General features: G+C 46.0%; 2 protein-coding genes across 7 annotated transcripts in view; one reads left to right on the plus strand and one right to left on the minus strand.

Moving 5' to 3' along the window:
• The window catches only part of PDZD2 (PDZ domain containing 2), a 197,673-nt gene extending 174,957 nt beyond the window's left edge, over window positions 1-22,716 (minus strand). For 3 of the 6 annotated variants that reach the window (XM_066988321.1, XM_066988319.1, XM_066988315.1), the window contains exon 1: window positions 22,567-22,716. The gene's annotated coding sequence lies outside the window, so the exon portion shown is untranslated. Of the gene's footprint in view, window positions 1-899; window positions 994-1,543; window positions 4,580-22,566 lie in introns of those variants that run through there. The other 3 variants (XM_066988318.1, XM_066988317.1, XM_066988316.1) reach the window with 3 other exon arrangements.
• SUB1 (SUB1 regulator of transcription) overlaps window positions 1-27,174 on the plus strand; it is a 376,115-nt gene that overhangs the window by 176,263 nt on the left and 172,678 nt on the right. The window lies entirely within an intron of this gene.

A 27,174-nucleotide genomic window follows, 5' to 3' on the forward strand; every position in this document is an offset into this window, starting at 1 on the left:
TCTGGAGTCGGTCCAGTACTAGCCCAAAATCCATTAGCACCATGTGGCAAGCACAAGCTCTCAAACCACTGTCCAAAAAACACACACAAACCACTGATAATCCCACAGACATAGCACCATGGGAGCAACATGACAGTGCCTAGGGTTTTCCAGCATCCGTGCCTAACTCAAAGGAGTGTGAAGACCCAAAAATGACCGTACAACCTCAGTGTCACATGGAGTGATTTGACAGCACAAGAGAAATGCACATTTATTCCTGATGGGGAGAATTGCCGTTCAGTAACTCTTTTACCCTTCTTCCAGTAATTTACTACCAACCAGGAAAAATACCAGCCTTTTCTACAAATATGCATAAAGTATTACTACCATGTGTGTAGAGAAGGGTTTTTTCAATTTCCTTCATTGCAGAACTTAAGTCGTGGAGTGATCTCAAGAGAAGAATGACACCAGTGGTCTGCCAGAGCCCCTCCATGTGTGTATCACAAACCACCAGACATCAGCCTCGTCCGCCGCCTCTGCTCCAGACAGCCCCAACCAAAATAACCATGGTGGGGAAACTTGCAGAGCCATTACCCAGCCACTTTTACTCAACCATATATACGATTTGTGCTGACTTTTAAAAACTCCCTGTTTTCTTCAATAAATATTAGTTAGTTGAGGAAACCAGCAATGGTGTTTAGTGGAAAAAGAGGTTTTTGGCTAATTGTAGAAGATGTACAAGGAGAAAAATAATAAATAACAAGAGAGGTTACAAAAACAAAAATATGTCCTAGCTGTACAAGAGATGCTGAAGCAATTTCTGCTTTATATGCTGGGATGACATTTTCTGCAGGGCAAAACCTGAATATGACTGTCCTTATGGAGAGCATGGACAGCAATGTGTGGAAAAGGCTCCCAACCTGGAAGAAGCTGGTCTCTACCTGCAAGGCAGCAGGGAGGTAATACAGAAATCCATTGTCCTGTGTCCTTCTTGATAGGGTTGAGTGGTTGCACCTAAAAAAAAAAAAAAACTGCTGGGAGAAAAAGAGATGGGCTGTGAACACCTCTTCCCTGCACCAGGGTCGCAGATCAGCCCCAAGCAGCTGCATGCAGAAGGCTGAGACCTCACACGTTTCCAAAGGGCTGCAGCGGGTCCCTGTCTGGGTGACCTCCCCCTGACATGACTGAATGTACCAGCCATGCAAAGACCATAAATTTGGCTATGAAATACAAGATACTGTCTCCTGTGGTAAAGGACGGGGAGGGTTGTTCAAAGGTGGCTTTGCTGCCACAGCATCGAGTGGCTTTCTGCAGGCGCAGAGGCCTCCCAAAGCATGTTTATACAGTAAAATTCATCCAAGTGAGAATAAATCTGGATGTAAAATGAAATTATTGTTCTGGTAAAATAGACACTCAAGGAAATAAAAATAATTTGTACTAAAGATTCCTCAAAAGTGCCTCAAAAAGATAGGCCCCAAACTCCCCCTACACCACCTGAGATCCTCTAGCCAGGCAGGAAATCACCAAACACCAACAAAAGTGGTGAAAACATATGGCCTCGTACTTTTTCCGGAGAGCTTTGCAGCGGGGCCGGCGCCAGGCAGCGTGGTAAATCACTCACCGAGCTCTTTGGAGGGATGCGGAGAAAAAGGCAGGCACTGGACCTGCGCCATCCCACCCCTGCGTCACCTCACCTCACCACACGGCTCCTCCTTGGGCCCACGTAATTACTGCCACAGAGCTGCTATCATCCCCTCACAGCCTGGGACACAACCGTGTTCTGGAGCAAGGCCGGCATCCCCACTCACATACAGGGACGGAGCCCCAAATTAGGCAGCTGAGGGGCCATGAGGGGAGGGGGAGGCGAGGACAGCCCCCCAAGGCTCCTGAAGGAGTTCAGGCAGGGGATGGAGGATGGTCTAAACACAATCCCCAAAGGCAGAGCCACCGGGACCTGCAATGAGCCTAACGCGGGTCACTGGGAAGGGGAAAGGATGCCAGGATTTAGCATGAAGAAAGAGGGCAGAGCTGCTGGGTGAGCACGGAAGTTGACAGGGAATGGCACAGGAAGGCAGGGGCTGCTGGTCCTCACTCCTGAAACCACAGAAAGGGCACTGTGCACCCCATATCTGTCCTGTAACAGAGTTGCATTTGGGGCTGGGGGGAATAGGAGACAATATGGGTGTCCCTCCACCCCTCCGTACGGTGGTCTGCCTAAGTCTGCCCCTCCTCCAGTCACTGTATTCTGACTAAAACCAAGTGAGGCAACTTTACTCCATCCAAATTTAAAACCCTTCATGAGAGCTACGGTCACCTCTCGCACCCTCCTCCCCGATGCCTGAACAAACCCAGAGGTTTTGGAGGAGCCCCAACAACAGCTGAAGCTGGGGCTCACAGTTCACACAGAATCTTCTGGAAGCAATTAGAAACAATGAACACTAAACAGGACAAACAGCAGACCTTGAGGAGGAAGCCTTGTTTTTTTCCCTCTGTTTCTCTTACAGAGACTTTTGACCTTAAAATTAAACAAGCCAAAACCACTTCTGCATCTGTAGGTGGAGCACAGCAGATGGGCTTGGGTCTGCCAAGCTCCGGGGTGAGGTGGGCCCCCACAAAACACTCAACTGCCTGTAACTGGAGTTAACGTTTCAAAAGTGGAAGAGTTTTGCAAACCGTGAACCTCTGAGCCTTGACAATGGCCAGTAATGTCTCACTGGCAGAGGTACTGCTCAGCCTGGTACAGAGAGCATGCAGCTGAGAGCCCTCATGGGGACCACAAGATTGCTGGTTTCCAGAGCAGGTGACAGTAGCTAATAAAGACTTTGCTATTTGCTGATGCCTCCAAAAAAATGGGAACTGTGCACACTTGGGCTTTCTGAATCCTACCACAAATCAGACCTTGCTCTGGCAAAACACCTTCCCAAGCCACATCACTGGAAGCAGAGCAGACTTTTCTCCACAGATCCTTGGGTAAACCAGCTCAGATCCCTCTTTCAGACCTGCAGATCCACCAGTGTGGTCTGTGGGCCCACACAACATTGCTACACCCTTGTCCTGACCTCCGGCTCCTGGGTGGGCTATATATTCACTTAAAGACTTCCAATGAAAATATCAGCTCAAGAAATCACAGCAACAAGGGATGATGGGTGGGGAGAACATTCCCCGCAAGAAAGAATCTGAGCTCTCTAATTACACATATCCCATCTAGATATTGTTGTAAAGAGCTCTGCCTACATAAGGAATAGGAGATTTGATCTAATAAGCAAATAAAAATCAGAAATCTCTCCTGCCAGCCATGAGAAAGACTATCAATAATTCATTTTAACAAAAAAGAACATCAAAGAAAAATGCTGTGTTGGTTTGACATTTTGATATGTTGGTTCAGGACTCTTCTTTAATGTGATGTGTAACAAACAGCAGAGTGCACCTATAAATGCCAGACATGCTTGTATATTGTTGAATATAACAGTTCCTATTAATATTCACTTAGGCTTTTAAATTAATTCACTTTGATTGCATTTATGTCTCTTTTACCTCCTTTATCCAACAATAGGCCAAGTGGAGCTCTCATAAATGCTACACAGGGTTTCCCAAGAAAAAGTTCCATACTTGTCACCATATTTCCATCTGCTTCTTCATGTTATCCACCACATAGCCTAACATCCAGCCCAACTTGCCTGACTTGCTGTGAATTGATTAAGAAAAACAAGTGAAGACTCAGAACAAGGTGTTTGTGTGCTAAATCAACCAGTGGTGCAATTTCACTCATATATAGTGGTTTAATTTCATTTACAATTTCCACAGGAGCCTTTGGCGGAGTGGATGAAATTTATTATATTCCAGAAAGCACAGGCTTGCAATCCACAGATTTCAACGTTATGTTGCAAGATGTATTTATTGCATGGAAGATGTATTTATTGCAGTGGAGAACTGTTGGCAAATTTAACGTATATTGCTCAAGCTCAGTCTGTATTCCCTTCATGAGCTCTCTTGTGTCTCCCATGCACTGTCTTCTAAGTTTAGGATGGTTAGGGCAAATTTCTTCCAAGATAAAATCCTCTGTAAAATGCAGAGAATGGTTAACTACCTATGACTTAGCAGTGCCAAGGATGAGTAGAAAAGTAAATACTCTTATTGTTACACCACTTTGCTTAAGGATTCGCCTTAAAGTACATTTTTACGCAATATTCACACCCTTCTTTAAAAATCTATTTCCCTGGAGGAAAGTCCTTGACAGTAACCACCTTTTCTAGAGGATGACATTGCATGCACAGTATTTGGAGGAAAAGCAGTTGTCACTCAGGTCCTGAGCATGGCTGCATCCTACAATCTTTTGGCTATACATTCATAGATCCACAGGTTTTCTATGAATTGTAGTTTTTAAATTACTATTTATATAGACTGTTACAACTAGAAAAGAACTGTTCAGATACAGTTTGATGAAGGGGTAACAGCTACTGAATGTGATGACAGTCCAGATGGTAAAGCTGCTATCTAATCCAGATGATAGAGTCATATCATCTTCGTTATATCCAGTCAGTTGTAAACAGAAAGAGTCAAAAGGACATTTATTTATTTATTCTTACCAACTGTTTGCAGATCCCAATGCTGACAATTGCACCGACTGGAATCCTACAGCTCTGCCAGCTGTAGAAAAACAGCACCCACAGAAGTGCACCCCTTGATGCTTTAAACCATGCTGGCTAACAGGGGAGTCATCTTCCCACCAGCCAGTGAGCTGTCAGTGGAGAGCTTTTTCCACACACATCCACAAGAAACCCCCATCCCCGGAATCTCAGCTCCGGGCTGCCTCTGGGGAGCAGCTCCAAGGACAAGGTCTTCAACCCTAGGCCACCCGCACCCCACCACCCACACAGCTGCCTACCAGCCATCCCGAAACCATGCAGGCATTGCACCATACCACATGCAGAGGAGAGTAAGTCCTGGCAGAGCTTGCAAATGACATCCCTGCAGGTGGGACCCGCTGGTCCCAGGGGCGGCCCTGGGCCTCCCCTTAATCACATGGGGAAGGAGCACAGGGATGCGATGAAATGTTCCAGTTGAAGACAGATCTTGAGTCCCTTTTACAAGCCAACAGCATCTTAGTCTTGTTTTACAGATGGCAGCAAATTTGTTAAATCACTTGGATGCTTCCGAAAACTTTAGGCACTGTTGGAATAATCCCAAAAGAAAAAAGAAGAAGAAAAAAAAGCCACTGCCACTCACTCAAAGGACTACAACGCAAATTGCAAATCTCTGAAATCTATTTTAAAAAGCCACTGCCATAGCAGGACTGCCACAGCTGGCTGGTGTGGGGGGTCTTGAGCCCAAGACCTCACTTTACATAAGCCTGTCCCTGCCCAGATCTTTAGCTATATCATGAAAACTAGAAGGGGGAAAAAATATTTCCCTGACACACAGCATGAACATAAACACGTTATTATTTGAAAGGCTGTACAAAGGTTAAGCCTTTAATCCTTTTAATCCAGACGACAAACAAACAAAACCCCATGCACAGCTCCCAGAGCACTGCTGAGTGCTGCCAGGTCTCCGGTGGGGACTCTCACCATTCACCACTGCAGCAATTGAAGACCCTCCAGCTACAAAGTTGCTGCAGAAGAAATAGATGCATGCACGTTTTTATTCCCAGCTCTTCATAGTTTATTATGGGCAATCTGGTAGGCTGGCCTCACGTTTCAGTGAGAAGGGTTTAATTCTCGGGTCTGTAACAGCAAGGTTACCAGATTTCCAGGTCTGCCTGCTGAGCCAGCAGCAGCTGCCCTCTTACCAGCAGCACAGCTCTTGAACACAGCGATTCCTCTTACCTGTCATTTGCGTGTCCAGCACGAAGCTGAAGTCCCCCAGTCCAAGGTTCACCACAGGTGACCTGCAGGCCTGGAACTAATCAACTCCCCACACACAAGCACTTGTTAAGCGTCGCTGTCACTTCCAGAAGATGCTCTGCCATGCACAGAGAAAATGCAGTTTTTCCTCAACAAAAATCAAGAGAGTTTGAGGCAGGGAAGTAATCATGCAGTAACAGCAAGCAGAATATCAACTGCAGAGCATCTGGGGCCCGAGAGAGCTCCTTGTTCGGTACACCCTACGGAAGGCACTTTGCCTGGTGCAGTGCGTGCCCGTATTTGTACCACTCCCTCAATGCAGTATCACGATAAGCAGACATCAGAGCAGTAGTCCGAAGGGTTAAACGGATTTAGGACCTGATCTGGGTTTATCAGAACAACGGGAAATTCTTCCACCTATTTCAGTGGGAATTGGGTCATGCTGCAACCACGCATCTTAAATGAGCCGCAGCAAGAGTGCCACTAATTTCAGCAGTACTATTCGTGTGATTCAAACGAGAAGTGTGGTTAAGTATATTTATCAACCAAGTTGAAATGAAAAGTCTAAGCCTTCCACATAAGTGACATTTAAAATGCCATTCTCCTTTCTGCCACGTACCCGACCACAAATTGGTGAGCCACCACTTTATTTGCGTTTACTTCCATCAAAGAGAGCTACCACAGATGAGGTGCAGTAATTAAAATCCACATTTCCTCTCAAACCGTTTCTCACTTTTTCTGTATCTGCCTTATCAAGTATAAGCCACTTAGTGCAAATTCTGTCAATTTTGGGAAGAGTTGCTGGGCACAATGTCAACTACTTCAGCAGCACATAGACAAGTCAACAGAAGAGTTAACAGCCATGACGCAGCCCAACCCTCAGCAAGAATTTTTGACAGTCTTTTTGGAACTGAGCAGTCCCCTCTCTCCTCATTTCAGATGCTGTCCAGGATGCTGCAACAGCTCCCTAACCCTCACCCTGCTCTGCTACAAGATAGATTGGACCTCATCTCTCACTCCGAGCACAGGTCAGGCCGGAGCCGCGCTGGCAGAGCAGTGAAGCGTGTGAAAGCTGTAGGGCTGCTAGATGTCCTCTGGTTATTAGTGTAGTCGCTCTGGTGTATATCGCACACACCAGATCCACGTAAATAATTTTCACAGTGGTGCAGGGCATCACTACCATCCTGCTCGCTGCATCCCTGCAGCAGCCAGAGCTGCAGATCATGCACAGGGAGGGAAACGCAAAAAGCAGTGGAAAGATGCGGACGCAAATTACGTGACCCAGCCTACACACCTCAGTGCACAAGGGCAGAAAAAGAACACAAAGGCTCCCACCCTAGCCGGTGGGACTAATGCTAAGCAAATTCGAAGAGATGTGAGGTGGCATAGGGAGCTACTGCTCTGAACGAGCCTCAGTCTGTCTCTGGTCTCTGCAAATTCTGCTAAAGCACGTTATCAGTTTGAGATGATGTGGACAGCAAAGGGAAAAAAAAAGGAGAAAGGAAAAAAAAAAAAAGCACCATGCAACACACATCCCCATTTACAACGTGGCCCTGAGTTACTGTTAGCACAATGCTTCTGCTGCCACGAGAACAGCAGGTGTCCGATCTCATTCTGTAAAACAGCAAAGGTCATTGCAAAATTACAGCTTGGTCCTAGGTCTGTTAAAATTTAAAAAAAATTAAAAATTCATGGCCAACTTAGATCATTTTGGAAGCAGTCACCCCTCTCCCAACCCCCAGCGCAGAAGTGCCATCTCCCCAGGTTTTCCTCCCATCTCACAGCACTGAACAGTTGAATTTACATGCATTAGAATAAGATCTGTTGTAAAATCAAAAGACAAGGGGGAACGACTCTAGCAGCCGGGAAAGGGTGCAAAGAACTCTAAAGGCCAAAAAAAAACCCTTATTTAGACATCCTACACGAAGACTGCCAGTGCCACGTGCTGTCGGGCTGCCAAGCTCCCTGCTTGCCAGAGTGCTGACAGCATTTCCATCCCTGTCAGCTCGCGAGGTCACAGTCCCCGGGGACACTTCATTCTGCTTCCCACCCTGCTTTCCTTTAGCCCCATAAATTTCAGCTCTGTTCTCGCAGCCAGTAGCTCAAGAATACGACAATTAAAGATTAATGTTATAAATGCATGGAAAGTTGAAAAATCCAGATTTCTGAATGTCATGCCAGACGTATTCATTTTTAAACCTTACCCTTGTGGTTTAAGACACCAGGCCAGGAGTGTCACTTTTCCCCAGCAGACTGCAAATGCTTTCTCCTTTTCAGCTGCCAGCTAGTTCTGTGGGCTTATATATTTTTTCTTTATTTAATTATTCACTGTAATACATGAAACATTAAGCAGCTTCTTTCCATGAAGAAATGAGCGTTGCTTCCCAAGGACAACATGCTAAGCAGCCTTAATAGTGGGAATAAGGAAATGAGCTTCCTAGAACAAAGGGGAAAAGGGCAGGGAGAATGAGAGAGAAGCTACGAGCAGCTAGGATTTAATAACGCAAAAAGACAAGACTCCATTTCAAATAAAATTGTCACAATCAGCTGACCTGGGAAATAAAGGCAAAAAAAAAAAAAAAAGGAGACTTTTAAAGCATAAAAAAACCATGTTTTCTGATATGACTCTTAGGCTAGAATTTTCTTCTTTCTTGATGTTTAAAGAGATCAGTCAGCACAGAAGAAGCATGGATGCAATGCTGAGATATGTGACACCAAGTTGTGTTTTCTCAGTGGTACTAAACCCTGCTAGCTGCAAGAAACGCCTGTTCTCCAGGAGAACGGGAGTTAAAGACTGAAGTCATTAACGAAAGAGAGTCCAAGCCACAATTTTTCCTGTGAAAACAGGACTGCACACACAACTTCCAGCTTACGCTACTCTCATTTAATGTCTTCTGCAGCAGCAAAGAGACGGTCTCATCAGGTTACAGCACAGCCTCATCTCCTGACTGCATCTCATGACCGTATCTCACCGTCAACCCAGACAGGACAACCCTGGCGACCTTGCCACTGCTGTTGGTTTTGATGAAACTCCTTACCCTGCCCTTGAAAACCTAGGTAGGATTGTGGGGGCGAGAGGATTTTCCTGATTCTGCTTTTTATTTGTTGGGTCACAGAGGTAAAATTATCTCAGTTTGATTATTTAAAGCTGTTGGCTGTGGGGATAATCTGTGCATTAGCAGCTGTCCGGTGGGTGGTTAGCAGCTTTGAATCCATAGTTGGAAGAAAAGAAGTTATTTTGCACAGCACTTAAAAACAGAAAACCAAGTGAACAGGACAAAAATCCCATCACAGCCTGACGATGAAATCGCTTTCTGCAGTAAGAAATCCTTTCATCTGCTGGCACAGTGGAGAGTAAGTCCCAGCCGTGCCCTCCTCCTGCTCTCCAGACCTCGCTGCACCTAGGGAGATGACCCTGAGCAGAGGCCAGCAAAGCACTAACTCCTGCAACTGCAATTCACCTCCTTCTGCCTTCCCAAAAGGAGACCACCAGAAGCACAGCTCGAACCAGTAGGTTCCAGAAACCCAGCTCAGGAGCTGCAAGCTTGCTATCATCAAGCTAAGTCCCATTAGCCTTGAGGTAAGGAGGGTTACAAGCCCCTACCTGGGCAGCAATTCCCCTGGGAAAGCTTAACAATGGACCTCCTCACCATGGACAAACATTTAGAGTACAAATACCACTGGAGACAACTCTATCTAAGCTCTTCATCTGGTAATTCACTAAACAAACTCTTTGCCCAGTTGCATCCCTACCTGAGCCATAGCAAGCTGCTCCTTCCTGAGCCAGGACAGTTTAAGTCTGCTGATTTTGCTCTTGGGATTGGTGCTTTTTCTCCTCCTACCTTCCTCTTTTTTTTTTTTTACTTTTTTTTTCCTCCTCCTACCTTCCTGTAGTCTGCAGCTGCTGAGCTCCGGTCCTGTCCCAAAGGGCTGGGAGCCAGGGTGGGGTCAGCACAGTGCTGGGCAGATTTCAGGCTGCAAGGTTTAAAAAGAACAGACACCAACACCAAAGAGCAGGAAATCAAGAGAGGATAGCAAGGGATGCAAAACATCCCAGGGATAGGAGTGATGAGAAGCAGAGATGCATACTTTTCTTATTAAAAATCTGTATCTGAAAGAGAAGGGAGCATCCTTACACACAACAGACCTGCACCGTGCTATCTCTTCTCTTCTGCATGGCCTAAGAAGGATGACAGGCACACAACTTTCATGTTACAGTTTACAATATAATCTTATAAATGTTTTATCTAACAGTTTTGCCACCACCATACGTGCAAGTGCTTTACGTGCTACGTGACTGTGCCCACACAGGCAATATCCACATGACCGTAACTGCATGAAGGATCTTTAGGCACAGTTGATAATATCTGGAGCATGTTAAAAAAAATGGAATATATAGTTCCCTCAGCAGCTGTACTACTTTTCTCAAAGTCTTTACTAATTAACATACATTAAGGAGGCACCAACAATCACAGACCCAAGGTCACGTTTATCTTCCCTTTAAACCAAGGCACAGAACACTATCTTCAGCATCGACAACACTGCAGTCTCAAGCGTCACATAAGTGAAACTTCAAAGAGTTTCTTTGCCATAAGCCTCTTTTTTTTTTTTTTTGAATTATAGAGTTAATGAATATGGCACCTATGTGGAGTGGTCTTCTAATTTGCTCTGCTACCTCTCTAGATCCCCAGCCCTTCGTGGTTCTGGGAGCTGCCAGCTCGAGCTGTTCCTCACCCCAGTGCTTCCCTGCCCTCCGCTTCGACCCCTCTCACACAAACAAGCCAGTTGTTGGCTGTCTTCCTTCACGTGCATTGCCCAGAGTGATAACTCGTATTACAAAATACACAGAGATTAATTTACTGAAGTTTTGCTCCCAAAGACAAGCATGAAAACCATTCTGATGCACACCCAACATCCCTGCTGCCATCCTTCCTCCTCTTTAAAAGCCATCTCTGCCGTGCAACCAAATTTTATATCTTCTAGTAAATCATTTAAGAAAGCTTTCTCTGCTTATTACTTTAAAGAGTTAAAAATAGCATGGTCTATATTGTCTCTTGATGAGAAAAGAGACAGACAAGGCAAATGTTTTATTTACGCTTCAAAATTGGATGCAGAAAGATTTATAAATAGATTAATTTTAATTAGTGTCCTCATTTCATTTAAAAAAAAAAAAAGAAAACTAAAAAGCATTCCTTAAAATTAATGCACTGCTGCCATGCATATTAACAAATATGCCAAGTCTCTGCTTGTTTTAAAGCCCCTTTGTTGGTTAGAGGGTTCTTTATTACATATCAAAAGCAACCCCTGAACAGTTACTTTCAGAAACCATGCTGGAATAAAGCATGGGACAAACACTTTTTCTTGCTTTTTAACAAGGCTGTCCCCGTAAGCATTATCCTACAGGGTAAATGTTAGCGCCACAGCTTTTGTGCCCTATCTCGCAGCATCATGAGGCCAGCTTCTCCCTCCAAATTCAGCCCAAGGAAACTCTTTGCTTTTTGTTAAGTCAAAGCTAGTCATTGGCCCCAAACCAGAAGCATTTGAATAATGGTTTAACATTTATCTCTCACTGAACTGTTTCTCCAGCGGCTGCAGAAATTAGATTCCTTGCAGATAAAGAGCAGGTGCAGTACCCAAGAAGATTTTTAAAAGACCACATTTGATGTCTTGACATTTGCGTTATATTTCATTACAGCATGAAGCAGAAGTGGAATCACTAAAACCCAGCAAGTCCAAGAAATACTGATATTGTGTTTCTGGAGCTCAGTAATCCACACACTGGATGCCTGAGTTGCAGATGCCAGCACTCCAGTCAGGAGAGTTACCAAATATCCTCCTTCGTCCCCATTTCTCCGTGCTGACCTGTGGTAAACATGCAGAGGTGTCAGAGGCTTTACCTATAGCACAAACCATGCAAGAGAATCTCACATTGTCTGCTGTCTCCAGGGTGCCAAGACTCAGCCTTACCCCTTATACACAAGTTTGCTTCCTGCCTCTAAATATTGTTGACATTTTAGGGCCATCTCTGAAGACATCCTCTCTCCCAAACACAGGCTCCCATGAATAAAATCTCTCACCTGAGCTGTTTCTTCCTGCCTAACCTCACTAAGATTTGACCTTCCTCCACCAACCACACCACCAGCACAGTTTTTCTCATTTCACACCTCAATTACTGCAACCTCTTCTTTCCTCATAACCAAAGTCTGACTTGCTTTCTCTCCAGCCAGGGCCACAACAACTGAAACGGTAAATAAAAAAATTAGCATTGCCCTACTCCTGGTTTTCTGTTCTTCAACACATCAGTGCAAAAGTCTTCTAGTGTTGACTTTGAGATGTATTTCTATCCACTTTGACTTTACGGTGCATATTAGCAGGGTTCAGCCCCTCAACCAGAGCAGCCTACATGTTCCATTTCCTAATCAGGCATCTGTTCTTTGTTCCTGTGCCAGGAAAGCACTAGAGAAAAACTCCCTCCACACACTCCTGCAGCTCTGGTGCCAGTGGGCACTGTGGCCACCACTTGGTGCCTATGCACACACCATCTGGGGGACCAACAGGGGACTAACGTCCACACCTACACATTTTGGGGTCTGTGGCACTGGCAGAGGGAGGGCAGGATCTTCAGGCACTACCACAACGTCTAGAATCATTTTCTTTTCCACCTTTATCCTGTGAGCACCTTGCCCTCTCGGTGAAAGTTAAGTAAGTTAGCATCGCTACCTTTAGCTCCTCGCTAACTGATTTCCATCTTCTACCCCAGTAGGCAGGCACACAGTCCAGGCAGACACTACATGAAACCCATGGCTGTTCCGAGGGCATATGCTGCTGTGACACCTCCAACAAAACCCAAATGAACATTTTTGGATGTCACAGCTGTGAATAATGGACTTGCATAGGCTGAAGTCTGGCACCTTCCTGTGCTTCGGGCCAAAGAAAAGAGGGGAGGGAGAGAGAGAGAGGTGACACTTTCCCTCTCTGCTTAATGAAAGCAAATCTGATGGGGGTGGCAGGGGGAGAAACAAGCTGGGCACTAAACCCCTTATTAATTAATGCATGTTTTGAAAAAGAAATGCTACTGCGCACTAATTTCTGTTGGTTTCTAGGAGCTTTTGTGACCTTAATAATTCATGTTTATGCAAGCTGTTTATAATTTTAAGCAGTTGTTTCATGCAGATTTTGTCCATTGCATTTAACTGTGATGAATATATCTAACTGTGAAATGAGGTTGGTCATAATACTCAAATGGAAGCTTTTTTAAAAAATAGTATTTTTGTAAGGACAAATAAAATTCACAGCTTTGTCTGAAATAATTTTCCATCCATTACTGACACACACAATGCAAGAAAAGGACAAATATTTTTTTTTCCCAGATTCATCTTTTCCCTTTCCTTTTCATGTTTTGGCAGCATTTCCTATACCATAAACTTTCATTGTTTCTCAAGCACGTAATCAGTGTGTGCTGTCTGTTTTGCTTTTCTTTATAGCAACAGGCGATTAAGAGGACTGAGGGGGGGGGATTACAAATACCAAAGTGATTAGGAAAACTGAGACGCAGGTACAGCTCCTGAGGCTACCTTTACATTCACGTTTTGGATATCAATTTAGGCTCTTGCAATGCACAGTGCTAAATACCTAGAGGACTGCCTCCACACAGGGAGAGAGCTCCTTCTTCCAGGCTCATGCCCATCACCTACAGACGCACAAATTCTTCAGCACATCACTTCAGGTGGTGAACCAGACTCAGCAGCAGTTAGTCACCAGTTAGCCAGAATAAAGCCTGCCAGAATCCAAAAAAAGCAGCTGCTTATGGGCCCAAACACTTTCCTAAGCCTTTCTTGATAAACCAGATCAGCCTATTCCTACCCATCCTTCATCAAAACATACAGGTCTCTGAAAATATACATTTACTTTGTGTCAACACAAGCTAGACCAAGTTTCTCACTCTCGCTTCAGAATTTGGCCGCATTTAAGGGAACTGAGAACCTGCTTCTTCCTGGACAGTTTCGGAAAGAAGACAGGGATGTCGTTGTGAAAGGTCACCTTGCAAACGCTGGCAACTTGTACACATCCCCACCAGGCCAAGTATAGACTGGAAGCTCTTCTGTAAAGACTCTTTCTTGGTTTTTAGCCTGATTCCATTTAAACAAGTTCTTATTTAAGAAAAACAGCACCTCATTTCAATGGAATTGCAGTTTGCTCCTCAATATAAGCTGCCAAATACAGGTTGCAGCTATGCCTCCCAGCAAACAGAAAGTTTCCATCTGCAGCAGCAGAAGAGTGAACCATCCCTGCAGTGCCAGCAGCTTAATAAAATAAATAGAAGGGAGCTGAAACTGAAAAAAGGATGACTGTAGGAGCCACAGGCTCTTTGTTCCATGTTTGCTCTGGCTCTAGCAGAAATGGGCCCTAATAGATCATTTTTTCCACAAATAAGGGATGTGGACACTTAATACAACCTACACGAGTGTTCATGCTCACAATTTACACAATGGACTCCACAAATCAACCACTTCCCCTGGTCCATGCTGCCAGGCAAACTTCAGGCAACAGCAGCCTCAAATGAGACCAGGTATTTTTAAGGCCAGTCCTAGGTCTTCCATAGAACAGCTTGAGTTCAGTTATGACAAACAGTCACTTCTGTTGTCCTTCCAGCCTTTATCAAGTTAACGTTTCAGCTAACGACTAAAAGCATGCAACTGTAATTGGTCTTAGCATCTTAGAGTAGTTCTTAGAACAAGTTGCAGCCCTCTCCCTCCCTCACACCCACAATGGAAGTCAATAAATCCAGGCACAGTCCTATGAGTGCGAGCTCACTGTGGTATAACTGCCAGGAGCTAAAATAAAAGTGTCTTGATAATCGAATAATACATAAAGTTCAAACGTCTCCTAACTTTTTTATATATTTGTGTGCTTACAAGATCCAAACAAATAGTTTTAATCACTACAGATTTGGTACCTAAATCAATCAGCATCTACTCTGAGCTCCATCAGATTTAAAGGCATCCCCTACCCTGAGTAGGATTATCCCCACTGAACGCCGAGGACAGACATTAACAGATGCCATATCCTATCTTCCAACCCATAATGCTTCCTGCGTGCCATCAGAGCAATTATCTCTGAGCTATCGTCCCATCTACAGGTGGTATTAAAAGGCTGCAGATAAAAATGTTATTCACAAAGCAGGCTATTTCAAAGCAGGACTTCCTACACACAGACTCCATTTTTCCGAACTCTCGGTACAGAGAAAAGCCACCATTGTACCAGAGGAGCAGCCCAAAGATGAAATATCAACTCTAGAGGGTTTCCACGTTTCTCAAGCTGAACCACCATTTTTTATGCTTGCCCACATCCACAGCGGAAGCACACAGGAGATACAGAGCTTAGGACGAACGAACAAACTCCGAGAAATAGTTCATTGGGCAAAAGTGCAGCTGTGATATCCAAACCTTTCCCTACCTTATGCTCCAGGACATGCATTATAAGAGGGCAGCTGCAGGCTTTCTGGCAGCGTATGAGCCTCTCACAACACGACTGGTGATTTCACATCCATCAGGCTGAAGCACTCAAGCTGCATCCACACCAGGAGCACCACGGTCCTTCCGATGAATGCTCCTTACTACTGTCATAACAAGCCATTACCTTTCATTTAGAATACGTTTAAACAGTAAATACATGAATGAAGTACCGAATGATTGAAGAGAGTGTTCTCCAGACAGACAGGAATAACTCATCCCTAAGACTCAGAATTAATTGGAGGAGGGAGAATATTTTCATTGATATATTTCTAGGCTGTAAAGTGGCACTTGAGTGACAGGCAATTACACATCAAGCAGTTTCTGTTGCACAATGTACAGTGGAACAGATACAGCAGGAAGGAGGAAAAAATACGCCTAAATACACCACAAATAAAATTTTTTGTGTGCTGCCTGTATGATCAATGCAAACAACCACAAACATTTGCATTAAAATAGTGCAGTAAATAACCACCCCACAGCTTAGACATTTACAGCCACATTAGTAAATACACTTTCTCTTTCGCAGGGAGGGTGGTAATTTATTAAACCACCCAAACCAGACATCTTGCAATCTCCAGTCGTGCTTTAATTAGGAAGGATCCTTTTGAAAGCAGAGCAAAGGGCTAGATGACCCAGCAGGCCCTTTCCATCCGAGTTACCAAGGAGCTGTCATCCACCACACTTACAGCTAGGCATTGCGTGGAGGTTTACCTCCTTTGATGAACACATTGGCATGGGCTGAAAGGAAAGGCTGTGGGCCAAGGCAAGCCCATCACACCCAGCTCCCCGCAGGCCCACACCTGTCAGGAGCAACAGCACACCAGCCGGGATAACCGTGCGTTTTGGAGCAGTGCCACCCATTTGTTTGCTGCATTTATTTACTTCCAGATGAGCCATGGGACAGAAATCCCATTTGGCAATGATTGTGGCTTTATTCAGAGAAGAAAGGCGAGGAGGTGTGTTACTCCATGCAAAAGGGGAGGTGGATTTCTGCTGGAATAGGATGTGCCACATCTCATCCCACAGCCCAGGCCCCATCGTACCTACAAAGACATGTCCCTGCTCAACTCCTCATCCCGAGCAGCGGAGGATCCAATGCATATGGAGGAAGGCTGCTCAGTGGTATGGATGAGATGCTTTGTTTTTCTGCTGCAAAGACTAGAAGAGCAAAGGGTAGGGAAGATGATTAAAGGAAGGGTAATATAGTCTATGCTGCTGGGAGCCTGGAAGGAAAACTGGAAGTTGGCCTGAAGTCAGCTCACCCGCAAGGTTGTATTCCTGCATAAACATGGTGAGCACGTTCCCAGCAGAAATACCTGTGAATGCTCAAGAGCTGGAAGCTGGCACTGCAGATTTGGGCTATGGATGACCATGAGATAGGTAATCAGTCATGAAAGCCTCCAGTCCTTCAAACCTGGACATGCTGGGAAAACAGGTAAGAAAGAGCATAAGAGCAGGATTAATATTTTAAAGTCAAACAGCTGGTTAATGTCTAATACCTGTCCCACTTGTCATCTGACATCCTTCATGCTGGCAGTTGAGCATGGACCAGACAGGGGCTTTAGTCTTCTAAGCGAGGTCAGCTGCGATCAGAGCTCCTGCCAGACCCAGTTAAAGCTGAAGGGCCAACAGTCTGGCACTACAACGAGCAAGGTGCTGCCACGGGTCCCGTGCTAACACAGGGGACACCAAGGAGATGCTGGGGCTATACTATTTGCACCAGAGCGTTTGGCTTGCAATAAGTAAAGAAAGACTTTGAGCTCTCTGTTTTGGTGCAGACTTTGGACAGAAACTCTCACAAAACCCACACCATTTCGAAGTCTCTCCTTGATCTTCCATTGCACTAAAAAAGACACAAATACCCCAAAAGATCACACACCTTGGTTAACCCAAGACCACCACAACCACTAAAATATATAACTCGATATCACAGCCAAACCTAACCCCACTCGACTAGGCAATCGCTTTTGCTCCAGGAGCAGAGAGAAGCAGCAGTGTGCTAACCCCTTAACTGCGGTCAGATGGCGATGGATGATTTATACAGCTGCTACACCTGCACACAGCTGGAGGCCAGGAGAACCCTGCTCCCAAATGGGCTGCATTTTGCCCATCTACCCTGGAGGGTGAGAAGATGGGAACATTGCTGAACCTGCAGACATCTTGCAATGGGATGGTGGTACTGGTAAGCCAGTATCCAGTGCACGCCGAAGCATTTACACAAGACCACGCAGCTGGACAGATGCTCTTGAGCAGATGTCTAACACCGGGAGGCAGCAGCAGGATGTTTTCCCTGGAACACAACAGCAACCAAAGAGGGTTCAGCATCTGTTTTAATAGGGCCTGACTCTGTCAATCTTCTGGGCAAAGCCTGCTCGTCTGAGACTTTGCGGAGAGTGAAGTGAGCATCAAAGCTCTCCTTCGTTTTGTAGGTCAGGAAGGCTTTGGGGCTGGCGCAGTGTCAGCTCACATTTATTCTGCAAAGTGCGCTTCAATTTTTCATTATAACAGCACCTACAGACTTTGATTGAAATAAATAATGAACCGATTTGTATCATGAATCTAAGAATCACTCTCTTCTGGTCCCCATCACGGATGGGATTTTCTTCCCAGTGACAAGCGTTAATGCATTTATGCCCTAGTTTCACACAGTGGATGGCACGATTGAAGTGTCAGGAAGGAAGGTTAGCACTGTTTTTTCAGACTGCTCCAGTCAGCCGCAGCAGTCCATTTCAGATGAAAACATCCCGACAGAGCACAGGCTGAAAGGAGGCTGGGTTTTAAACAGCACAGCAAAAGTCTTTTGTGTGGAATATGATTAAAATGTAATACTGAATAGATTTTTGTGCTGGTCTGAGACAGGGAGGATGGCTCTGCTCTGTCAAATTGTGGGCTTTTTTTTGCAGAGCGGCGGAAGTTTCACAAGTCTTTAATCCAGTTAGAGACTCTGTTTTCTACACTTTCTCCATTTTTCTTTCTGGAAACCTCCCCCGCACGAATCCTGACAGGCACTTCTCCATTTCTGAGAGCTGACAGAGGACACCTGGCCACTCCCCATGGTGGGACCCAAGTCCTGCCTACCTGCTCTTCCAACCAGGCAAAAATGGCCACAGCCAAAACCCAGGGTGATCCTGACACTGCCTGATCTGAACCGCTCTGTGTGAATCACCGTCATTTTAATAATGCACAGTTATTCAATTGGGAAAAAAAAAATCAATTACCAAGAGTAGCCTTGCTGTCATTTCAAAGTTTTTGCCAAATTAGTTTAATACAATTCCATTTCAAGAGGAATTTAGATTAAGCACACACAATAAATGCTGTAACCCACCCAGGTACTAATCCCCTTTGCTAACTGTCTAACACGGCAGGGAAAGTTAATCAAGTGGTGGCCACAGCAAACAGTAATGAAATTTAAGCACAGCTGGCATACCTTACCACAGCAGCCTATTTGGAAGGCTGCACCAAAGAGGAGCCGTGGCAATTAGGCAGGTATGACAGCAGAGGCATTAGCTTGTGGAATTACAGGCCTGCTCCTGCCTCCTTTGCAAAGCAAGTCAGCAATATCAGCGTATCAGCAATAGATGAGGAACCCTTTTTAAAGAGAAAAATTATAATTATTTTATTCCGGGTAGTAACCACAAATTAATTTTATTCACCCGAACCACCTCTGTCGCTTCTGGGAGCTGTTGCTGAACCACCACAGGCTGCCCTAGCTGGCTCCACATCGCATGCAAACTTCAGGCTCTGTGCAGCGGGAGCTGCATGAGATACGATGTCTTGTGACATGGCGAAGGTCAGATTAGACTCCCTGACCTTCAGGCTAAATGCATCAGCTTCATACAATGTATTCATATGGCAATTTTTTAATGAAGACAACACAACATTCAGAGCAATAATGCTTGGTCCGTGCGGATCTGCATTAAAGTACAATATTCACGTAATCACTTTTGTACATGATCCAGTCAAAATTAGCCAGAAGAGCTGTTACTGCAGCACACGGGTGCAAGACCAGCAGGTTGGACACACCAGCTGGGAATAACAAAACTGGCAACACGTTAAAGATCATACACCATACAACCAGCAGACCACAGGGAACAAAAAGCAGTTCATTAAAATGATATAGTTTCTAGAGAAACAAACCTCAATTTACTCATTCACTGCTGTCATTTTCACTCCATCAGCAAGCAGGTACATCCGAGTCAGGGCCCAGAATGGTGTAAGGCAGTGCCAGGCTCTCCCAGGCTCTACGCAGCAGCCAGCTCTCACATGGACAAGGGGGTCAATTTCAGAAAAATGCTCTTTTCTGCTCTCTCTTGCATATATTAATCTACGTGCTTATTCCTGTTTACATTATGAAACGTATGCCATTAAAGAGCTCACAGGATGTGCACTGCAGCCAAGTTAATATTGCTGTTGGAGTCTCAGCCTCCGTATTTCCTGACTTTTAATGCTGACCGGTTCTATTTTTTATATATATATATTGTTTTAATTCTGCATTTATCTACTGGAGTTTGTAAGTGGTGTGGACCCATTTGGGATAAGAATGCAATGTTGAGCACCAATTAGCACCTGCAGGAAACCTGGAGAAAGAACAAGCCCTATACTGAAGGCATTTAGAAATATTAGTATAGAAACGTGTACAAATATAGCGCAGAAACATACGTTTAGCAATGGCATAAAGAAACAATTTGCAAATGTGCCTGAATTATAAGATCTTTTTGTATATTTCCATGGATAAAATCCACAGCTTTTGACTTAGGGCAACTTGACTGACCTTTCAAGAGCCAAAGCATGTGGTTTATACAAGATTTATGGCCAAAAGAGTAACAAAAATAAAAGCAAGACATTTTTTTCACAGATGTCACAACTTGTATTTTAAAGGCAGAAAGTAGAGCCAATTTTACTTAAAATAAGTTGAGCAAAGTGTTTCACAAACCTTGTGCAGATGAGCTAAGGCCGATGGACCTTACTTTAAAGCCTCCCATCACTGTGCACTCTTGCACCCAGCCAGACTCCTGCCTGGAGCCATTTCTTTATTCTATGAAGCTACTGAAAATCTAGCAAGACAGCGACTGCAATACCATGAAGATGTGTAACTCTAAAGGCCTTTTAAATTTGGCCCTTACAACACAGACGCTTGACTTCACCAGCATTGCCAAACAATCCTGCAGGAGATACCTGCTCGGTGAGATTGCTGCCACTGCTCTCCTCATTTCTAGGAAAGCCTTTCCAGAGTGAATGTCTGCTGGTGGTTTTTAGAGTAACAGTCCCCCACCAATATTGTAAAGGTAATGTAAAAATGCCTCATGTCACAAAAATCAAAAGACTTTTAGCTCTTCTTCTAAATTAAAAAAAAAAAAATCACATCCTACTTCTGTAAAACGTTGATGAGTTTTATAAAAGTGAAAAAAATAGGTTTCCTCCAGGCTAAGCATTGAATAATTTTAGAGAAAAAAGACTTCAAAGACACGTTTTACATCCTATTTGCATTTAGGCATTTTGTTTTTCAGAAAATTAACTCAGTAATATTGCAGGCTATTCTTCCACACACTGTGAGCTTCGGCCACCCAACAGACAACATGCCCAGTGCAAGAACCACATGAGAGAGGGAGAAACCACTCTACGAACAAACAGTAAAGCTGGTGAGTGCTCCGGAGGGATTAGCACAATCTTTGCAATTAAGCCCATCCTGGGCATGAAAGGGAGGGTTGCAGGGGGCACACAGGTGTTGCCATTTGCCTTAAAATGAAGGTAAAGGAACTTTGACCAAAGCGGGCGAGTTTAACGAGATCTTCTTGCACCTGCTCCTTTGCCAGGGGCAGATGAATCCCAAGCCCTTGCCCAAGCCCTGACGGCTCTGCTGAAGCCCAGAGGCTGATGCAGGGACCTCGGGGACAGCACCTGAGCCTGCTGCATCCACCTCAGCCTGTAGACCCCTCGTACCAACACCCAAGCAGTGCAGAGGGGACAGGGAGCAAGGGTGTCCCAGGGATGTCCCCTTCCTGCCCTCCCCCGCTCTCCCAGCCAGCAGCAGGGACCTGACAGCACGCTGGGGGAAATTTGGGGGGCGGGCTGCAGTTCATTAAAAGGCTACCGAGGGGAAGCACTGAGGTTAACAGCATGGGCTACATTAAGCTCATTTATAGCTTTATGGCACCTTCAAAGGGGCACCAGAGCTTTCAGCAGCCAAGCAGAATGATCCCAGAGTTACAGGCTGAGGTAGGCTGTACAGAGGACCCCGGTCACCCAAAGGAGAGGCAGCACAGCTAACTTTGGAGTTTGAGGTCGGCTCTCGATGTTTGCCTCTCCCTCACCTCATCCACTGCCGCTCCGAGGCTCGCAACACCGCGCACACCACAGCCTGCTTTGTGCGGACAGGAGTATTTAATGACACAGAGAACTACTTTCTGATGATTATGGAGGGGAAAAAAAGAAAAAAAAAAAAACAGTCAGCCAGATGTTTCATGCTGTCTGATTTTATCAGTCTGCTGCATGCAGGCAGGTGAAGGGGGGGGGGGGGAGGGGAGGATGAGGAGGGGGGTTTATGAGACTGCCACCCCTCTTACCCATAGCCCAGAGCCAGGCTGCACTGCGAGACAGTCACACACACAGGACCTAATCCTCAGCACATCACGGCAGGTGACGGAGATCCTCACCCTCCACGTGGGTGCACGGGGGTCAGCAAAGCAAAGGCAGGGCAAGGGGGTCCCCGCAAGCACCCCCAGCCCAGGTGATGCACCCCACTGAGCCCTGCAGGGGTGAAACCACCCCAACCCTGGGGGGATGGACCCTAACAGCACCTGTGGGGCTGTGCCCATTGACCTACACGAGGATACACCCCACTGGCCCCAGGGCACGGGGTCCTCGTGGTCCATGGGGAATGCACCCCCCTGGGCGTGGGTCACGGGGGAAGCACCCCCCCGACCTCCCCAGTCCCAAAGTTGTGGGATGCACCCTCCAGACCCCAGGAGATGGAGCCCGCGGGGCAATGGGGGAGGCACCCACCGACCCCCCAGAGACGGAGCCCCCCTTGGCACCGTGCCGGGGGGGGGGGATGGAGCAGGTCGGTACCGGCGGGGGGGAGCCCCCAGCCGGAGCAGGGGGGAGCAGCAAGCCCCGCGCAGCCCCGCTAAGCCCCCTCCCCGCAGGACCGAAGCCGACACCGGGATGGGAGGGGGGGGGGGGGGGCAACCATCGACCCCCCTTCGCCCCCCTCCGCGCCCCCAACTCACCTCGGAGGGGCCGTGGAGGGAGAGGGGGGGGCCGACACCCGCCCGCCCCCGGGGGCAGCCGCTCCCTCGCCGCCTTTTCTCGCCGCTCCGCACCGCTCCGCACCCGGCCCGGGGAGCGGCGGGGGCGGCCCCGACGGGCGGCGCGGGGCTCCCGAGAGGGGCGGCCCGACGGGGCGGGCAGCGACCGAGCCCTGGACGGGGCGGTGCCGCCAAACCACCCCCCCGGGGGGATCCCCCAGACCGCCCCGGTGGATTCCCCCCTTCACCAACCGGGAGGCAGGGGTCGGCCGGACCCCCCCTCGCCCCCCCGAGCCTCCCACCGTGCGGTGCGGTCACCTCTGGGGGCGCGCCGGGCTGGTGACAAGTCCCTAAAATGTTTTTTCCCGGTATCGCTTTTATCTCGGTGTCGCTCAGCAGGAAGCGCTGTTTCCAAAAAGAGGGTTGAAGAGAGCACTGAATTACTCACCGAAAAAAAAAAAAAAAAAAAAAAAAAAGAATCCTTTTTTTAATTAAAAAAAAAAAAAAAAGTTCCTTCTTTACTCGAAACTTCAGATTGTTAAAGTGGAAACACGTTTTTAAATGTTCAATTGCTTTTTAGGTCCACTTTTCCCAGCAGTGCGAAAGGAAGCGGTCAGCAGCTCTGGTTTCTCTCAAGCCAGAGTCCCTTCCTGGCTCATGCCCCGTCCGAGGCAGGGAGCACGCTTCCAGGCCTGCTGTCCTAAAGTCTAATCAAAAAATAAATAAATAAGAGCTCAGATCTACCAAAGCATCTCTAAAGGGCTGTCTTTATTGCAGGCTGCAGCAGGTAGTCGCACGGCGATCTGGCCCAGATGCTCTGCCTGCCGCTCCTTTGAAGATGTTTGCTCACGACTGCAGCGCCCGTGCTGGTAACCAGACGGCTGCCCAGGGCAGCAAGCCCTTGTTTTGGAGTGGGGTCTTTGCTTTCTCTTTCTCCCCCTCCATAACAACATCATTTAAATCTCTGTAAAGTCAGGCAGAACCGTTTCCCCCGTTTTCCGTCCCAGCCGTGAGATAATGTTATGAAGCACTCCGGCTGCAGCACATTTGGCTCCTGGCAGGGTCACACCGTGGAAGCGAAGCCGATGCTCATAAACAACACTTTCGCTAAGCACTTTCACAGGCAGCTGCTGGCATTCAGTTTTGTAATGTAAATCTATCTTCGCTTCTGCCTCCTAGATATCGGGCCAAAAGGTAGAAAAGATACCGCGCTGTACACGTTGGGTTTACTCTGCAGCTCTCTATGGAAGGATCGACTTTGTCTACATCTGAAATCAGGAATTCTGGAGGCTGCCAGCAATATTTTACGTTCCTCTCTTACACATCTGAGAAATACTGTTTTTCTCCTGCTCTTTCTGAAGGTTGTGCACCTCTTCTGCAATGTGAACATCAAAATCCTAGCTAAATGTGGTTTCATGAGTATGGATCTCCCAACACTGACAGGTCGGATTTGCAGTATTTGTATTATCTGATGACGATAACATCAGCAGTGTTCTGTTTTTCCTGGACTCCAGCTGGATAGAGATTAAGTCTATCCCTTGATGTTTTCCACACTTCACGACCCAGAGAGTGGCCAAAAATCTCATTTTATTTTGTTTTAGATAAGGTAAGGTTGCTGAAAGTAAAACAGCTCAGTGGATGCCAAAGGAACCTGGGAGAGGAGCTGGAGCCCAGGAAAAGGGGAGAGTAACAGCAAGAAGGGAGAAAAAGCAGGTTTAGCACATGGAGCAATATTCAGCTTTCAGGATTCAAATGCTGCTCAGATCATGTAACCCAAGGTGGCTGTATCAGTGGGACCAAATTTCAGCGGCCTGTTTCCAGAAATCTGGAGTACTTTCAAAGTCACAGCACATTTTAGTTACGCTAACAATGATTCATCCTGATGCAAGCTTTGACAATCTGCAATTTGGTCACACTTCCCCAGCACAAGCAGGGCTCCCTACCCTGACCTGTGACAGCGTCCAGAGACCCAGGCAAATCTGCTGAGCTGTCGCCTGCCCTCGGCAGTCCCCAGCCGGGGAGGTTCACGTTGTGCTGAAGCTTTTCTGTAGGTGCTTTGATGCTGCTTTGGTGCAGTTTAGTGACTTGGGACAGGCTGGCAGGAGGCAGGGCAGAAAGTGCAGATGAAAAAGCAAGTGGGGTGTACGTAACGCTGCCATCACTGATGCTACAAAGTGGGGCAGTAAGTGTCTGGAGTGGAGTAACTGGAATTGGGACTTCCCCCAGCAGCTTCCAAAATTCAGGCTGCAATTCAAAAACTGCAGTGTGACTCCTAACACGCTGCAAGCTCTGCTAGCAAGGCTGGTGTTTTCCTGTGTTCATGGAGATAAAGCTTTGCCTTTGACATCGCTCCTCTCTCTCCTCATCTCTGCCCTTTACGCAGACACACACGCTCTCCCGTGTATGTAGCTGGTATAAAATAGACCAGGGACAAGCCACCACTGGCTGTGCTGTTATAATTTCCATTCACAAGGAGGCTAAAATGAACTATCCTGTTGATTTCCTTATCTATGCGGAAAAATTAACCAGCAGGATGACGGTAATAACCTAGAGTTATCTTGGTCCTCAGGTGGACACTCTATTCCAATTCTGTTTGGAAATAATTACCCTGAAAGCAAAGTAATTTCTGCAGGGTGGTGCCTGACTCTGAACAAGCGTATCCATACCCCTTCCCCTGTGACAGCACCAACAGTGATTTGCTTTGCATAAGCAAAGCCCAAGAGAGAGAACACATTACATAAATCTCCTCCTTAACCCTCTGCAGTAAATACGAGGCCAAAAAGGCTGAATTAGAGAAATCTTGGAAGTTGGATGAAGCCGTGCACAGAACACGAGAAGTCACAACAGGCTCAGAGCCACAATCGCAATTTCAGCTCTGCACGGCCTGTTGTCATCTGTAATAATGACACTCTGCTTTGTCCCAGCTTTAATTTGGATTCCCCCACTGCAAATAGGCATAACGGAAACAGAAAAAAAAAAGAAAAAAAAAAAGTCACAGTGCTGATCCAATACTTTTTACTACCTTTTGAAATCCTACTACAGCTTTACAGCAAGAGGAAAAATAAGCTAATAGCTGTGAATCTATCACTAGGGATTTCTCTCCCTTTCTGTCTTTCCTCCTGTATTTTCAGACTAACTGCAAGCCTTACTAGCACAGAAAGTTCCCCAGATGCAATGGGTTTCCCCCAGAGCACAGAGGTTTGCAACTCTTATGTATGACTTGGTTTAAATTAGCATGAAACATAGAAGATAACTTTATAATCTGCTTCAAACATACTGGGGTGGTGGTGGGGGATGAATTTGGGGAGCAAACATGCTAAACTTTAAAGTAAGAAAATATACACTTGGATACATTTACTAGAAGCTGTTTGTGGATACTACACATTAAATTATTCTTTTGCTGCAAAAGTCTAAGATATGTAGTGTGTATAAATACTACTTTAACAGACCAAAATAAGTCAATATTAACCTTCAGAGTGTCTCAGATTCAAACATTCAGCTATAAATCTTCATAGAAACATTCATTTTCCAAGCTCCTGAGGGTAAAAGCCTCTCTAAGATTATTTTGCAATATACATAAGACACAGTTCTCTAAAGGCTCTCTTCCGTGTAATTCCAAGATCATCACTTATTTCAATTACAGTGGCCTAAGGTGTCATAAGTCAAATTCATCCACTAGATGAACTTGACTGCCAATCTAATAACGGCAGGGGCAAATACATTTCAAGAAATAAATACGAAAAGTCTAAGTTTGAAAAAAAAATCAAGTACCAAAGATCATCTTAGCACTTGTCATCAAGATTTTTTTTTCTAATTTCCTTAGCAAATTAGTCATCCTTCTCTTGATACCATCCAGTGGTTATCAGACCTGTTTTGATGCCGCATTTATTTTTCTTTGAAGTAATAAGGTTTGGACTTCTTTGGTTTCTGTTATTAGGTAGTTAACTCATAATTCCTCCCTTCGTCTACAGCCTTCTTCCTATGTGTTTTAGGATTTATTAAACATCATTGTTAAATACGTGGACACATACAAAGTCATTTACTGTTTCAAAGCACCTTCTTATATTTGACCATGCACAAAAACACATATCTGCACATGCCTGTTGGAGAAAATGTAATGTTTATTTTTTTTTTTGCCACGGTTGCTGACTTCTGTGTGCTGCCCTGACAAAACAGCAAGAAAGGCGCTGACGAACCCTTTCTTGCACAGAACCAGCACCGAGGATTTATAAAGCAACTCTGTGCCATAGATATAGCACTGCCAAAGCAATCTGCAGGGAAACGTCCCCATCTTCAATACGGAACTGGCAGAGGAAGGCTTTATCACTATGACATTAATCAAGGGCTGCGCAAAGAGAAGTGTTTTGAGAGATTAGCCAAGTTTTTAATAAACACGGCACCACAGCCAGTGCTGTCCCTTCCCGATATGGGCAGGGCTCCAGCCTTCCCCATCAGAGCCCCCCAGAAATGAGGGATCAGCCTGGTGTCACAAGCAGTGGCTGAGAACCGAGACCCCCGACACGTTCATCACAAACCTGCAGCTGGGGGAAACGCAAGCCACCGCTCTGATGTCGTCTCCACCCCAGAGCA

This window comes from Anser cygnoides, chromosome Z (genome assembly GCF_040182565.1).
Source record: "Anser cygnoides isolate HZ-2024a breed goose chromosome Z, Taihu_goose_T2T_genome, whole genome shotgun sequence".
NCBI classification, from domain to species: Eukaryota; Metazoa; Chordata; class Aves; order Anseriformes; family Anatidae; genus Anser; species Anser cygnoides.